This window comes from Bos indicus x Bos taurus, chromosome 6 (genome assembly GCF_003369695.1).
Source record: "Bos indicus x Bos taurus breed Angus x Brahman F1 hybrid chromosome 6, Bos_hybrid_MaternalHap_v2.0, whole genome shotgun sequence".
Lineage (NCBI taxonomy): Eukaryota > Metazoa > Chordata > Mammalia > Artiodactyla > Bovidae > Bos > Bos indicus x Bos taurus.
In genome coordinates this window covers 65,319,488-65,336,642 of record NC_040081.1, presented here as the reverse complement: position 1 = coordinate 65,336,642, position 17,155 = coordinate 65,319,488, and the positions used below count along the sequence as shown (strand labels likewise).

The following is a 17,155-nucleotide window of genomic DNA, read 5'->3' as shown; positions in this document are numbered from 1 at the left end:
TAATTTGAATTGATAAGGATCGAGAATGGGTTTATTATGTGGAAGTAATGTTAGCACAATGAATTTTGCCCCACTCTTTATCCAATAGTCTGGATTAATTGAAAACATTTTGTTGTTGTTACTAAGAGTCTTAGATATAAAAAAGCATTTCACATGCCCCCAAATAACACCCTCTTTAGAAGTGATCTTGGGTGGCCTCAGCCTGCAATGGCTGGAGCAGGGCTTGGGTTTCCAGCAAGAGACTGAGGTGGTGATAGTTCCAGATCTTAGCCACTAGACCAGTGATCAGTGACAAGGGAAAGTGTCAAGTGAAAGCCTTTGGCTTTACAGAAAAGAACTTCCCCAAAGAAGGAAGTAGTGAAGAAGGTAAAGTATTTATTAAGAGGGGGAAAAAGCACAGTACATGTGGATAGACCATGAGGTAGAGAGAGTCACTGAGTTGCATCCTTGTGGCAGTTTCAATGACTTTTATGGGGTATTTTGTCCATGTTTCCTTTGGCCAATCATTTTGATTTGCCTGGTTCACAGATCTTTTTGGTATATCGTAGGATCCTCCCTTGTGTGCACATGCATCTCTTAGCCGAGATGGATTTTACCAAAAAGGCATCTGGATATAGCATCCCTTATCATTGTTCCCTGTTTGGCCTGCAAGGAACCTTTTTCTGTGCATGTGTGGTCTCAGAGGTTTCTTGATTTCAGAACGAAAAATATGTGGTCTGGGCAGGGCCCAGCCTCCTCATCTTAATTGTTCTGCTAGTCTTGTCTTGGAGTTTTTGTCCATAGGAAATGAATCTGCAATCACTTTACCCTGGGAGGGTCCATCTGCCTCCTGCCTCAGAAGGACTTCAGTTATTAGACTACAGAGGAGTGCTACTGGAGGTGATGAAAGAGGATATTAAACTATAAAGTTTGCTAAAACATGAGACTTATCTAAAAAGGATCTACTTGCTGAGGAAAGAGGCCACTGTGTCTTCTCTCAGTCAAAACTCTCCAGGGTTTCTTATAGAAACACTTTTCTATATCTAAATTGTCCTATCCTGTTTCTCTTTTCCATTAACCTTAACATGATAATAGGTAATATTGGCAGGTTCTATATAGTGATTAACACTAATATACAATTGCACTCATCTCACATGCTAGGAAAGTAATGCTCAAAATTCTCCAAGCCAGGGTTCAGCAATACGTGAACCGTGAACCTCCAGATGTTCAAGCTGGTTTTACAAAAGGCAGAGGAACCAGAGATCAAATTGCCAACATCCGCTGGATCATGGAAAAAGCAAGAGAGTTCCAGAAAAACATCTATTTCAGGTTTAGTGACTATGCCAAAGCCTTTGACTGTGTGGATCACAATAAACTGTGGAAAATTCTGAAAGAGATGGGAATACAGACCACCTGACCTGCCTCTTGAGAAACCTGTATGCAGATCAGGAAGCAACAGTTAGAACTGGACATGGAACAACAGACTGGTTACAAATAGGAAAAGGAGTATATCAAGGCTGTATATTGTCACCCTGCTTTATTTAACTTATATGCAGAGTACATCATGAGAAACGCTGGGCTGGAGGAAGCAGAAGGTGGAATCAAGATTGCCGGGAGAAATATCAATAACCTCAGATATGCAGATGACACCACCCTTATGGCAGAAAGTGAAGAAGAACTAAAAGCCTCTTGATGAAAGTGAAAGGGAAGAGTGAAAAAGTTGGCTTAAAGCTCAACATTCAGAAAACGAAGATCATGGCATCTGGTCCCATCACTTCATGGGAAATAGATGAAACAGTGGTTGACTATTTTTCTTGGCTCCAAAATCACTGCAGATGGTGATTGCAGCCATGAAATTAAAAGACGCTTACTCCTTGCAAGGAAAGTTATGACCAACCTAGACAGCATATTAAAAAGTAGAGACATTACTTTGTCAACAAAGTTCCGTCTAGTCAGGGCTATGGTTTTTCCAGTGGTCATGTATGGATGTGAGAGTTGGACTATAAAGAAAGCTGAGTGGCGAAGAATTGATGCTTTTGAACTGTGGTGTTGGAGAAGACTCTTGAGCATCCCTTGGACTGCAAGGAGATCCAAGCAATCTATCCTAAAAGAGATTATTTCTGGGTATTCACTGGAGGGACTGATGTTGACGCTGAAACTCCAATACTTTGGTCACCTGATACAAAGAGCTGACTCATTGGAAAAGACCCTGATGCTGGGAAAGATTGAGGGCAGGAGGAGAAGGGGACGACAGAGGATTAGATGGTTGGATGGCATCACTGACTCTATGGACATGGGTTTGGATGGACTCTGGGAGTTGGTGATGGACAGGGAGGCCTGGCGTGCTGCGGGTTGCAAAGGGTCAGACACGACTGAGTGAATGAACTGAACTGAACTGAACAGAACAATTAAGAGAACGAATGCCATTCCCTAAGGAATATTATTGGTAGGTTATTGAAAACCATGTGTAATTCACTTATACACACACGCAAATAAATTAACTGTAATAAGTATTCACATTTAGAGAAAAAGTGCGTACTTGCTGCTGCTGCTGCTAAGTCGCTTCAGTCGTGTCCGACTCTGTGCGACCCCAGAGACGGCAGCCCACCAGGCTTCCCTGTCCCTGGGATTCTCCAGGCAAGAACACTGGAGTGGGTTGCCGTTTCCTTCTCCAATGTATGAAAGTGAAAAGTGAAAGTGAAATTGCTTAGTCGTGTCCGACTCCTAGCGACCCCATAGACTGCAGTGCACCAGGCCCCTCCGTCCATGGGATTTTCCAGGCAAGAGTACTGGAGTGGGGTGCCATTGCCTTCTCTGAAAGTGCATACTTGGTTCATGCAATTGGAAAAGAAAGGTAAGAAATCTATGAAATAGTAATGGCATCTACCTTGTCACTTCAGGAAGGAAATGAGCACGCTCAATTGTTCTTTATAGGAGCCCTGAAATAACCCAAGGGTGTTGAACACATCAAGACTTTGATTGCAAGTTTTATGTAAAAGAGCTGACTTTGATTAAAATGTTATGCAATATAATTGTTCTAGTCACTTAAAGTCTTAAAGACAAAGAGTAATTCTTACTTGGACTAGACCATAAAGTGATTTCTCTAAGACTGATTTCACACACAAAAATGTCTAAAGCAAAAGTTTTCTCTAACTCCCAAATACTGGAGTATAGACATCATATGTAATATAGGTATTAAAGAGGAGATCAAGGACCATTAGATGTTTCAGTTTGCCTTTGCCATTTCCCTGATGAACTTCCATAAGGATACCTTGACTTTATATTTCTGGATGAAATTAACAATTAAATGCAGAGATGGAATATTGTTTCATTTTGCCCTTTCATGAATATTCTTTTGTTTACCTTTGGTCAAGCAAAATCTCAGCTTGACTGGTTTCCTAACATTAAATCTTCAAATACAAAAGGCAGCAGAATTCTTACATGCTTTTATTCTTCTTAAGAAATGTTCTGATCACATCACAGTCTTTGATACTTTTCAGATATTCTATGGTATTGCTTTAGTTGCACAAGGATTTAGAAAAAAGAGGAAGTTGTGCTTGCTTTATTCGGAGGAATATGGAACTTTGTACAGTTTGCTTTGACATCATGCTCATTCACAGTTTTGAATTTATGAAGAATTATCCACATTATCCTTGCAGATCCCACTCCTTTGCCTAGAAGTACTCTGCCTTGCTCACCAGAGGGTTAAAAGGAACCTAGTTTTCTGAGATTTATTCACACACTGGTATCTTTTACTACATCTGCCTTGGTATTACAATTTCCAGTATTGCATCTTGGTTGGCAGTAAAAATAGACAGTGACTTGTGATGTCAAGTATGTTATAGGACATGGCAAAAATTGGAAAATTTATACCAATATTATAGTCTCTCAAGGCAAAAGCTACCCAGCTCTTAAATAACCCAGGAATTGGTCCATGGTAATAAGAACAAAAGTTTTTCTCTTAAATTTAGCAAAGCTGAATTAAATTCATGAATATAGGAAATCCCAAATTTTCATAAGAATATTTTCACATGGTCCAAGTTTCCAACTTGTAGGAAAATATCACAAACCACTGGGGAAGAAATCAATTCTTCAAGAAGAAAGGTGAAAATTTACTATGAAGGAGAATGAATCTTTGTCTAACATCAGACTAATATGAAATACAGCATGTTCGTATTTAATATGATGCTTAAAATCAAAAAGAAAAATAAGTACAAATATGAGTTTTGTTCAGGTTTAAGGTTTATCATGAGTATCAGAAATTTACTGTTATTTGATTGTTTATTTTTTACAGTTGTTTCAGATGACTCAGTGGTAAAGAATCTGCCTGCATTGCAGAAGTCATGGGTTGATCCCTGGGTGGGGAATATCACCTGGAGGAGAGCATGCAACCCATTCCAGTATTCTTGCCTGGGGAATCTCCATGGACAGAGGAGCCTGGTGGGCAGTAGTCCATAGGTTCACAAAGAGTCAGACACACTGAAGCAACTGAGCATGCACATGCATATATACATGTATCTATGTATATAATTTATCCTGACAGTTCTGTTTTGGTTTTAACTAGGAGATACACACAAATAATTGAGGCAGCTGTAAAAAGAAACAGGGAACTCCCCTCTCATTGTGTAGTACAGATAGAACTAGGAGATGAGATCGGGCCATATGATTCTGTGGGAGGTAATATACTTTCACAAAGAAATTATGGAGCTGATAAATCCTATCTCTAAAACCCTACTTCCCCCTTCACCCTTACAGTTACATAAATCATAAAACAATGACAAGCTAAATGTTCAGAGTTATTTTCATTTTGATAGGGTATCTTAAAGAGCCAAACCCTTACATGGATCCAGAGTTGACATTTGTTGGTCAATATCACAGTTAAGATATTATTGGCCAGGTACACCTGTCCATGTCCCTATTAAGAGGTTACCAAATACTGTTCTTCCCACTTGCTTGAAGCCTGATGCTGTGGCTTGCCTTAGGTACTTTCTCCAGAAAGGAATAGATAGCTGACATTGCTGAAGCATTAGAATAGAGCAGGGACAGTGGTAAGATTCCTGCTGTGTACTTTAATGATTCCTAGTGCTGGAAACTGGCAGAGAAAAAGAATCTCTCTATAGTACAGTTATCCACTAGGGGGAATTATTCCCTTTAGAAAATATAACCCAATTGATTGATATAAATCTATATATGTACAGTTATTTGCTGAGCATTTCCTGTGTTCCCAGCGCTGTATCATTCATGATAAGAAGAGAAATATAGGACACTGCTCAATTATTTAGAGCAAAAAAATTCATTTTTTGAAAAATTGCATTTCTGTTGCAAACTTATACTTTTCTAAAATTCAATAAAATAAATTACTAAGAAAATGAAATTAAAACCAATACAAGCCAAGTTGTTATTATATTCAAGAGAAAAATTTCATTTAACAAATACAATAAAAATGCATTACAAGGAAAAAAATTAAAAATATGTACATTGTTCATTGAAAATTGCATCACTGTGATTCAGACAGAAAATCACTATTACACTTGAACCTGTAGTGTCATAACAGAAATTAAAAGTTATGAGCAAAATAGAAATTCTCTGTATATTGAGAACCTATTTCACCCTTTGAAGAAATATCCTACACATCAAAATAGAACATTTTTAAAGTAACAATAAATTTGTTCCTTGCTTATTAATTTATTGAATATAGGTTCTCTCAAAAACAACTCTTATTTATAGAGAATGACATATATAAACTATTTCAGTTTTTTTTCAACTCATTCTAAATGAAATTACCTGATAGTCCGGTTGTTAGGACTCTGCCCTTCCATTGCTGGGGACTCAGGTTCTATTCCTGGTCAGGGAAATAAGATCCCACAAGCCACACAGGGCAGCAAAAATCAATCAATCAATCAATAAAATAAATAAATAAATAAACTAACTGTGGAGAAATCAGACTCACAACAATATGTTGATGGCAGTGAAAGTGGTTTTAAAGTAATTTCAGCAAGTTCAAGGTATTCATTTTTAACTTTTATCCAGGATGCTGTATTTTCAAAACTCATCTTCAATGCTTCATCAGCAGCTAGTGCCAACATTTTATACTGCAAGTTATTGCCAAACTTAATTTAACTTATGACGAAAGAAACTGATTTTAGATTTCATTAATATATGATAGGGCTTCCCTGGTGGCTCAAATGGTAAAGCGTCTGCCTGCAATGCGGGAGACCCTGGTTCGATTCCTGGCTCAGGAAGATCCCCTGGAGAAGGAAATGGCAATCCACTCCAGCACTCTTGCCTGGAAAATCCCATGGACGGAGGAGGCTGATAGGCTACAGTCCATGGGGTTGCAAAGAGTAGGATACGACTGAGAAGTGAATATTCTTTTGATGGAAAATTAACTTATATCATTCTATCAAATTCATAAGGTCCTTATTGATGATAACTTTCCACAGATAAAATTTATCAAGATCATTACCTGCTTGCTTAATAATTGTTATTAAATGCTGGACCACATAATAACACTTTTTTCTCAAAGATTCTCACCTTTGATTTTTACCTATAAGACTTACCTGCCATGAAAAACATATTGCATTTTTCCATTGCATGAATGTATTAAGATCACTAAAAGCTCCAAATTCCAAACAAATAACATGTCCTGAGGCTCAATTTATGATTTGAATATATTGACATTAAATTTTTTTTTCCATACCTATACTGTTTCTTTCTGTCATCCAAATATTTTCTACAGAACTTTTCTCCTTGATGGCCATTGTACTTGAAAAATGCAACAATACTTTGTGATCAGCTTTCATATTATTTCCTAATAAAGAAAATAATCTGAAATGTGAAATTTCAGTTTCTAATATCATAATTTTTTACTACATCCTAAACACATTACTAAGGCTTCAGGTGGCACTAGTGGTAAAGAACCCACCTGCCAATGCAGAAGAATAAGAAACGTGGGTTCGAATCCTGGGTTGGGAGGATCCACTGGAGGAGGGCAGGGCAACCCACTCTAGTATCCTTGCCTGGAGAATTCCACGGACAGAGGAGCTTCAAGGGCTACAGTCCGTGAGGTCTCAAAGAGTCAGACATGACGGAAGTGATTTAGCATGCACACATGCAAACACATTATTTAGTGGAGTTAACATTTTTCTTTTACTATCAAAACATTCCAATGAAGTAAGGCAGTTGTGGGGATTAATACTCCAGAACCAGAAAAACTGGCTAATTACTCCAGAATGCTTCCTTGGCTTTGGAACTGTAGCAAGAGCATATTCCTACACAAGATTTGAACTCCAAACTATTTTTATGCACTTCATGTATAGTTGTGTTTTTTTAACAATGAAGCTAAAAAGTGTTCGGGCAAATTGCACTTATACTGAAAAGACTGCCAATGCTAAGAATATCTCTGGATTTTTAAAATTGCATTAAAAAGTACTTTACTAGCTTTACTTATCCTCTGAGTTAGTATTCCATGTCATTAGTTTGTTTCTTAAGTTGATGTATAGTGTCACTGAAAATTTGCACTGAACTATCTTCTTTGCTGAAGTTCCACCCACTGTTTTTCATGCTAATGCCTGAGGAGTGGGCTTGCATTAAAAATTCAGCAGTTAAGTATACATATGCTTTTAGTGTTAGCAATTCACAGAGCTACTTATAATAAACTCACAACATACTAATGGTTACATATAAAATATTAAACATTCTTTCCATCACCTTTTTAACTCAATACTATTTCTTTTTTTATAGAGCACTTTTGGTTTTTAATCTTTCTTTATGTTTTGAGTTTAAAAGCTATTTAAGTTTCATTGTTTCCTTTGCCCCATTAGCCAGCACATTAGCTAGAACATATTAATGTTGGAACTTCATCATCAATTATTGATATTAAACAGGCTTTATAATACAGTATATAGTATCCTATATAGTATAATATAATAATATATATAGTATAATATAAATACTTTGGATCTTCATTTCTTCACAACCATAATTTAGTTTATGACTGTTGCTGTATTTTGAAAAGGTGTATCTTGACAAAAATGTCTGATGTCCTACATCCCCATAATTAAATTAGAATTTAAAATAACAGAAAATTTTCTTCCCTAATTTAGCTAAGAATATTAAACTGAAATCTGAAACCAGGTTTGATTAAAAATTAAAACAATTCTAAAAATGTCAAAAATATAAATATACATTGAGATGTTCTCACATATTTCTATAAATTTGGTCAAACTCAGTTACAGACTGTAATGCGGTTTGAGTGAGTGTGACCAGCCTGCATGTCCTGCTTTATACTACCCACAGAGCCAGTTTGGAAGTATGAAAACTGCAAAAAGAAATGCACTGATCATATGCTTGAATGTCATGGCCATGCCAAATTACTGTAAAAACGTCTGAATCCCTTTTTGTCCCTCAACTTATACTGTCACAGCCTATAAGAGATGGTTCATGGATCCACCCAGGAACATGGGCCACATTTTTGAGTGTCGTTTAGTTATGATTCCTGAAAGGTAAACCAAATGCTGAACCACCCTGTGAGTGTGGATCATGTGTGTGTATGAGAGATATGAGCGTTAACATGAGGAAGAGCAACTGTAGAAGGTGGAGAATCTTGAGATACAAATAAAGGGATTTCATCTTGTACCACAGGTACCTGGAAGCCGGATTCTTAAGTAGGAGTAATAGGATGATTGTCATGTTTTAGCAACCTGTGCTCTGGCAGGATGTTAGAACTTCATGAGGCTCTTGTGCCACCTAAATATTTTACAGATAAGAAAAATATTTTGCAAATAATTTACCAACAGAACTATGGCTAAGCCCTCCAAACAGAGCATATTAGATTTATAAGGATGGTTTTGAAAAAAAAGGTAAATACAGTGCACACAGGAAAGAGTTTCTACACCTCATCACGTTTCAAGTTAGGTGACATTGTAATGCCAAGAACAGTTAAATTTACAAGGACACTGTAGAAGACCTTAACTCAACCCTCTCTGAGAAAAGTTCTCTGATATTTAATTGTCTTTACAGAATTACTCTTCATTCAATGACTTGGGCAGTTTTCAGGTCAGTCCATTCCCAACAGCTATGTGACATGAATTAACCATGACTGCTGAAGTGTGAAGAAATTAAGCAACTGCAGAAGACATTAGGAAACCATAAAAATTCAAAGACTAAAAGTGGCAAAGTAAAGTTGAAAATGGCCCACTTTTATTCTTTTAAGGTAACATTTCACTAATGTATATAAACTTGGAAATGGCAGGGCAGACTCATTACCTTACAGAGAAATTTGTGAGTGCTTATTATGGTAGAAGTAGTTTGAGTTTATCTGAAACTGCTAATTCTTTCACAAGTATACTAGATATTGTAAGTTGCCTATTAAGCAATCATTTCCAGTGTTTTCATTTGGTATCTATTACTTTACCATTTAAATAAGATCACTGGGAAAAGTCAGAGGCAGGAGGGAAAAAGAGCTTCTCAGGTGGCACAGTGATCAAAAATCTGCCTGCCAATGCAAGAGATACAGGAGATGTGGGTTCAGTCCCTGGGTTAGGAAGATACCCTGCAGTAGGAAATGGCAACTCACTCCAGTATTCTTGCCTGGAAAATTCCATGGGCAGAGGAGTCTGAAGGGTTACATGAATTCCAAAGAGTTCACACAACTTGGAGAGTGAGCACTCACACATGCAGGAAAGAATAATGGACCACAACTTAGAGAGAGGGATACAAATGGGATACAATTTGAACCTACGATCTTAAGTCATCCCACAGTTATCTCCTATTACACAATATCAAACTCACACAAAAATTACATTCTTTGAGAGAATGAATGGAGAAACTTATTTAATGGCAGAAGTAAACTCAGAAGAATGAGGACTGCTAGATAATAACTGATTGTACATAGTTATTTTTCTTTATAGGGTCACTTGTGGAAATAGTGGTCAGGAAAAAAAAGGCTAGAATTCTTATATATGCAGAATACATCATGAGAAATGCTGGTCTGGATGAAGCACAAGCTGGAATAAAGATTGCTCGGAGAAATATCAATAACCTCAGATATGTAGATGACATCACCCTTATGGCAGAAAGCAAAGAGGAACTAAAGAGCATCTTGATGAAGGTAAAAAAGGAGAGTGAATAAGCTGGCTTAAAACTCAACATTCAAAAAACTAAGATCATGGCATCCAGTCCCACCACTTCATGGCAAATTGTGTGTGTTGTGTTAGTTAGTCAGGTCTGACTCTTTGTGACACCTAGGACTATAGCCCACCAGACTCATTCATCCGTGGAATTCTCCAGGCAAGAATATTGGAGTGGGTTTCCATTTCCGTCTCCATCATGGCAAATAGATGGGGAAATAATGGAAACAGTGACAGATTCTATTTTCCTGGGCTCCAAAATCACTGCAGATGGTAACTGTAGCCATGAAATTAAAAGATACTTGCTCCTTGGAAGAAAAGTTATGACAAATCTAGACAGCATATTAAAAAGCAGAGACATTACTTTTTGGCAAAGATCTGTATAGTCAAAGCTATGGCTTTTCCAGTAGTCATGTATAGATGTGAGAGTTGGACCATGAAGAAAGCTGAGAGCCGAAGAATTGATGCTTTTGAACTGTGGTGATGGAGAAGACTCTTGACTCTTGGACTGCAAAGATATCAAACTAGTCAATCCTAAAGGAAATTAGTTCTGAATATTTATTGGAAGGACTGATGCTGAAGCTGAAGCTCCAGTACTTTGGCCACTTTATATGAAGAGTTGACTCGTTAGAAAAGACCCTGATGCTGGGAAAGATTGAAGGCAGGAAGAGAAGGGGGTAACAGAGGACGAGATAGTTGGATGGCATCATTGACTCAATAGACATGAGTTTGAGCAAGTTCTGGGAGATGGTGAAGGACAGAGAAGCCTGGTGTGCTGCAGTCCATTGGGTTGTAAAGAGTTGGTCATGACTGAGCGACTGAACAACAACAAGCTCTGTTCGACCAATGGATTCAGTCAGTTCTCTGTTCCTATGGTTTGCATGCCACTGCATCTTAAGATAGCCTTTGTAAATGAATCATTCCTTAGAATGGAAGCCCCCAACAGAAGTTAACTTCATATTGTCAGGAACATTTACTTATTTATTTTCTTATTGATTAATTAATTTAAGAAATATTAATTGAAACTCTACCATGCACAAAGTATAATCTGCATTACTGGAGGTACCATAAAGGTATACTCTGTGGGACTTTCATTCTACTTGGATAGAAAAGTAAGAAAAAAGTAAGCAAAAATGTGAATAAAATAATTTCAAAAAGTAATGAAATTCAAGCACAGTTTTGTGATACGAAATTGGGGATGGAGTAGTGGCCCATCAAAGAGGATGATCACAGAGGGCCTAAGGAAATATACTTTATTTATTTATTTTTTGATGTCTGATCTTATTTATTTGTTACTCTTAGAACATCTCATTTTTGACTGGACTCAGACTTGGAGAAGGAAATGGCAACCCACTCCAGTGTTCTTGCGTGGAGAGTCCCAGGGACGGCGGAGCCTGGTGGGCAGCCGTCTATGGGGTCGCACAGAGTCGGACACGACTGAAGCGACTTAGCAGCAGCAGCAGCAGACTTAGAAGGAAATGGCAACCCACTCCAGTGTTCTTGCGTGGAGAGTCCCAGGGACGGCGGAGCCTGGTGGGCTGCTGTCTATGGGGTCGCACAGAGTCGGACACGACTGAAGTGACTTAGCCGCAGACTTAGAAGTAGAAGCTCTCAGAGAGGACAGCCTCCATCTCTTGGCAATCTGTTCCTGCCGTTTTTCTTTGGCCTCCTTCATTCTCTTGGCCAAAAGTTTAGCATATTCTGCAGCCTCGTCTTTATTTTTCTTAGTACGCTGTTTCTTCAGAGCAATATGCCGGTGTTTGTGTTGCAGAACTCGTGGAGTCACCAGACGCTGAATCTTGGGTGCTTTAGTCCTAGGTTTCTTACCGTCTTTGTTTAGGGGCTTTCGCATAACATACTGGTGGACATCATCTTCTTTTAGAGAGATTGAAAAGTTTGTGGATTCTGCTAGCTCTTTTGGGACCCAGGCGATGAAGCACTATAGTATCAGTGAGTCCAGGAATATCCTTCTCCCCTTTTTTCACGATGACCAAATTGAGAACCCTCAGATTGGCATCCATAATGCAACCCCGTACAAATTTGCACTTTCTCCAGTCCTCCTTGGTCTGTAACAGGAATGCCCCTTACTCAGTAGCAGGCAAACTCGGCCATGGGTCAAGACATCCTACTTCATGGGGAAACCCTGCTTATCGTTCCCGCCACTGATTCGGACCACCGAACCCTTCCATTCTTCACCCAGAGCGTCAGCATCAACTTCTGTGGCCATACACTTCTTGTAGAAAGCTACGAAGTTTTCATTCATCATCCACTTCAATGGGCTTCTGGCAGCCAGTGGCCAGGAAAGAGATGTTCAGCTTCATTCTGAAGTGGCCAACAGCCTCCGAGGCACCACGAAAAAGAGCAGGAAATATACTTTAAGTGAGAACTGAATGATGAAGGGGCAGACAAATGAAGAGCAGACTAATTCCCTTCCTGTTAGATAGGGACCATAAATTCAAAGCCCCAATAGTGGAAAGAACTGGAATCTAATTTGTCAAATTTGTCATTGAATCCCCAGTACCTGGGAAATACTGAACACACATTAAGTATTTATTAAATGATCTTTAACAATTTTTTTTACACTTAAAAAAAATTTTTTTTTACACTTAAAAAAAATTTTTTTTTGAAGGATACAATTTTTTTTTTTTTTAACATTTGGAAAGTTTGAACAAGAGAGAAGGGAACACATGTATACCTGTGGCAGATTCGTTTTGATATATGGCAAAACCAATACAATGTTGTAAAGTTAACTATTTTTTCTAATTTTGTATGGAGAGTAACATTTACAAAGCAAGTAAATACATAAAGTGGAACAAGTGCTATAAATAAAATTTCTATTTTCTATAAGGCCCTATGGTTAATAAAATAAGGTAAGGGCAGGCAATCAAGAAAGGCTCCCCCAAAGTACCATTTAATGGATTGTTTATGTAAATATAAAATGAATAAATAGAGCTTTATGAATAAAAAAAATAAAAACAATAGAGAAGCTTAAATGAATAGGGCTATGTACACATTTGAAGAAGTTGAAAGTCATAGAAGAACCATATGCTTGTATGGGTTTTGTCATAGCTTTTATTCCACAATGTACTGTTTATTAATTCAATATACCAATGTGTTCTCAAACTTACAAGCAGTTTTATTATATTGATTTCTATTCAGTTCAGTTTAGTTCAGTTCATTCACTCAGTTGTGTCTGACTCTTTGTGACCCCATGAACCACAGCAGGCCAGGCCTCCCTGTCCATCACCAACTCCCAGAGTCCACCCAAACCCATGTCCATTGTGGCAGTGATGCCATCCAACCGTCTCATCCTCTGTCTTCCCCTTCTCCTCCTGCCCACAATCTTTCCCAGCATTGGGGTCTTTTCCAATGAGTCAGCTCTCTGCATCAGGTGGCCAAAGTATTGGAGTTTCAGCTTCAACACCAGTCCCTCCAAGGAACACCCAGGACTGTTCCCCTTTTGGATGTACTGATTGGATCTCCTTGCAGTCCAAGGGACTCTTAAGAGTCTTCTCCAACACCACAGTTCAAAAGCATCAATTCTTCGGTGCTCAGCTTTCTTTATAGTCCAACTCTCACATCCATACATGACTACTGGAAAAACAATAGCCTTGACTAGATGGACCTTTGTTTGCAAAGTAATGTCCCTGCTCTTTAATATGCTGTCTAGGTTGGTCATAACTTTCCTTCCAAGGAGTAAGCGTCTTTTAATTTCATGGCTGCAATTACCATCTGCAGTGATTTTGGAGCCCAGAAAAATCTTAGTTTTCTGAATGTTGAGCTTTAAGCTAACTTTTTTATTCTCCTCTTTCACTTTCATCAAGAGGCTCTTTAGTTCTTCTTCACTTTCTGCCATAAGGGTGGTGTCATCTGCATATCTGAGTTTATTGATCCCTGCAATCTTGATTCCAGCTTGTGCTTCCTCCAGCCCAGCGTTTCTCATGATGTACTCTGCATATGAGTTAAATAAGCAGGGTGACAATATAGAAACTTGATGTACTCCTTTTCCTATTTGGAACCAGTCTGTTTTTCCATGTCCAGTTCTAACTGTTGCTTCCTGACCTGCATACAGGTTTTTCAAGATATGAGAAAATTTTACTAACTTCATAATAAACAATGTGGGAGTTTTTACTTAAACTTTAATTGGATACAAATGTTGATGTGAGAGGATGGGAACATATAAAAATGAACATTTATGTAGGGGGAAAAGCTAAGCATGGGAAAAATCTGTCACATAGGCTAGGAGCAATATCTTTTAAATGCATGTTATGGATAATTTTACCATCTAAGTTTTTGTTAAGACAAGTTTATATCTTTCCTAATGAATTATGAAAGGTGTTTAAATTGGAAAATAAATAAGAGAAGTAATGATGAATTGTAAAATGCTGATGTTGAAAATACTCAGATGCATTCAATTATTTTTAGCATATTGTAATTTCTGAAAGGCTGAAACTGCTTCTCTTATTGAAAACTTCCCACCTGGCTAGGTAGAATTATTTAAATAGTAATGCTTGAAACTAGTCTTTGTGTAGAAACTGTTAACAAACATAGGGAGTGATTTTTATCATAGGATTGAGTCTGTCATCCTCCTACTATTGTAATTTCACATTTGTCACCATAGCAAAATCTAAAATTACTTTTGTGCTCTACCTACCTCTCAGTATTACTTAAATAATAAATATCAAAGACTGCTTTGCCTGAAACTTAGATTTAACTTGAAGTAGTAAATTTCTATTTAAAAGAAAATATGCTATTCTTGTTCAGAAATCTAGCTTCAAATCATTTCTCCCCAGTGAAGTGTGCTTTTATTGTTTATGTATTTCCTACTCTAACTGTTGAAAAATTGTTGATATTTATTATTTAAATTACTGCCATGTACACAAGAGTCTTAAATTTGATTCACATGGTGTCGACAATAACTTTAAAACTTTAGAAATTTCCCTACATGATACCATGTCCTACCTATAAAAAGTATAATCCAATGTGAACATCAAGTAGTTTATTAACTAGATATAACAGCAAGGCAATAGAAATGGAAGAAATCGTTGATGGTTTCTTCCATGGGGCCTTAAAATCATGAAAGCATATGCAATTTATGTCTTGGCCACAAGTTACTGTTTGTAATTTCCTTCAGGTTACAGAGTCTTTCTAAATTCAGTAGATATTAATAACTTTTCTTCAATGGGTGATTTAATTAATTGTTGGTATTTGGAAAGGTAGATTAGAAAAGAGTGAGAAGCTGGAAAATGCTGATCAACAAAATAAGCACAGTTGGTTCTACCTGGCATATAAAGAGTTTAGAAACTGTCCCTCCATCCTAAAAACATTAGAAAGGTGAATAAAATGAAAAATTAACAAATCTCCATAGATTTCTCAGAATGAGGTCACAGGACAAACCATTGTATTTAAAATTGGAGAGAGAAACAGGCAGATACAGAGACCAGAGCAGAACCGCAAGAGCTGAAACTCCATAGGACCAGTACTGGTGTAGGGAAACCTGAGCTATAATTAATGAATTGCTAGAGACTCAGTGTGGAGACAATAGATAGAAAAACTCCAAGGGGACCCAGTCACAGGGGGCGCCTACACTTCTGTGAGTTTAACTCCAGGAGCCCCATTAGGTTCTTGCAGTGGAGAAAAATTCCCTCCTGTTTCCAGCAGGAGAAAGAGAAATGGAGCTATTTTGAAATATGCCTCTTCTATCTCCCAAACTACAAAAGTCTGATGAAAGATATTAAGGACCTTAAGAAGTGGAGAAAGAGTCTATGTTCATGTATAAGAAAACTCAATATGTCAAGATGTCAGTTCTTATTTTGTGGCTATCAACAAGTTGATTCTAAATTTTTTATAGAGGACCAAAAAATTCAGAATAGTCAACACAGCATTGAAAGAGAAGAACAAAGTCAGAGGACTTACACAACCCAACTTCAAGACTTTCTACGAAGCTATAGTAACCAAAATGATGAGGTATTGGAAAAAAAATACAAATATAATAGAACAAAGAGAGTTTTTTCATCAAATAGTGCTGGAATAACTGTACATGCACATACAAAAATTTAGAGACTGACTTTATATCCATCACAAAAATAGCTCAAAATGGATCACAAACTAAATAAAAAATCTAAGAGTATAAAACTCTTAGGACATAAGAAAAAATCTGCATAATCTTGGATCTAGTAATGACTTTCTAGATATAACACTAAAATAACAATCCATGAAAGAAAGAATTGATAAGCTGGACTTAATTAAAGTTGAAAAATTCTGCTCTGCAAAAGACATTGTCAAGAGAATGAGAAGGCAAGCTAAAGACCAGGGAAAGCATTTGCAAAAGACACATCTGAAAAAGGACTATATCCAAAATACAGGGTACTTTTAACTCAACACAAGAAAATGAGCAAGCTAATTGAAACATAGGCAAAAGATTTGAACACCAAAACCTCACCAAAGAAGATAAACCGAAGGCAAGGAATCATTTGAAAAAATGTTCAACATCATTAAGTCATTCAGTTCATTTCAGTTCAGTCACTCAGTCATGTCCAACTCTTTGCAACCCCATGAACCGCAGCACACCAGGCCTCCCTGTCCATCACCAACTCTTGGAGTTTACCCAAACTCATGTCCATCGAGTTGGTGATGCCATCCAGCCATCTCATCCTCTGTCATCCCCTTCTCCTCCTGCCCCCAATCCCTCCCAGCATCAGGGTCTTTTCCAATGAGTCAACTCTTCGTGTGAGGTGGCCAAATTATTGGAGTTTCAGCCTCAGCATTATTCCTTCCAATGAACACCCAGGACTGATCTCTTTTAGGATGGACTGGTTGGATCTCCTTGCAGTCCAAGGGACTCTCAAGAGTCTTTTCCAACACCACAGTTCAAAAGCATCAATTCTATATATGGAATTTAGAAAGATGGTAACAATAACCCTGTGTACGAGACAGCAAAAGAGACACTGATGTATAGAACAGTCTTATGGACTCTGTGGGAGAGGGAGAGGGTGGGAAGATTTGGGAGAATGGCATTGAAACATGTATAATATCATGTATGAAAC

General features: G+C 37.7%; 1 pseudogene; it reads right to left on the bottom strand.

Moving 5' to 3' along the window:
• Positions 1–11,373: 11,373 nt before the first annotated feature.
• Positions 11,374–12,430, bottom strand: LOC113894717 (annotated as a pseudogene).
• Between the last annotated feature and the right edge of the window lie 4,725 nt (positions 12,431–17,155).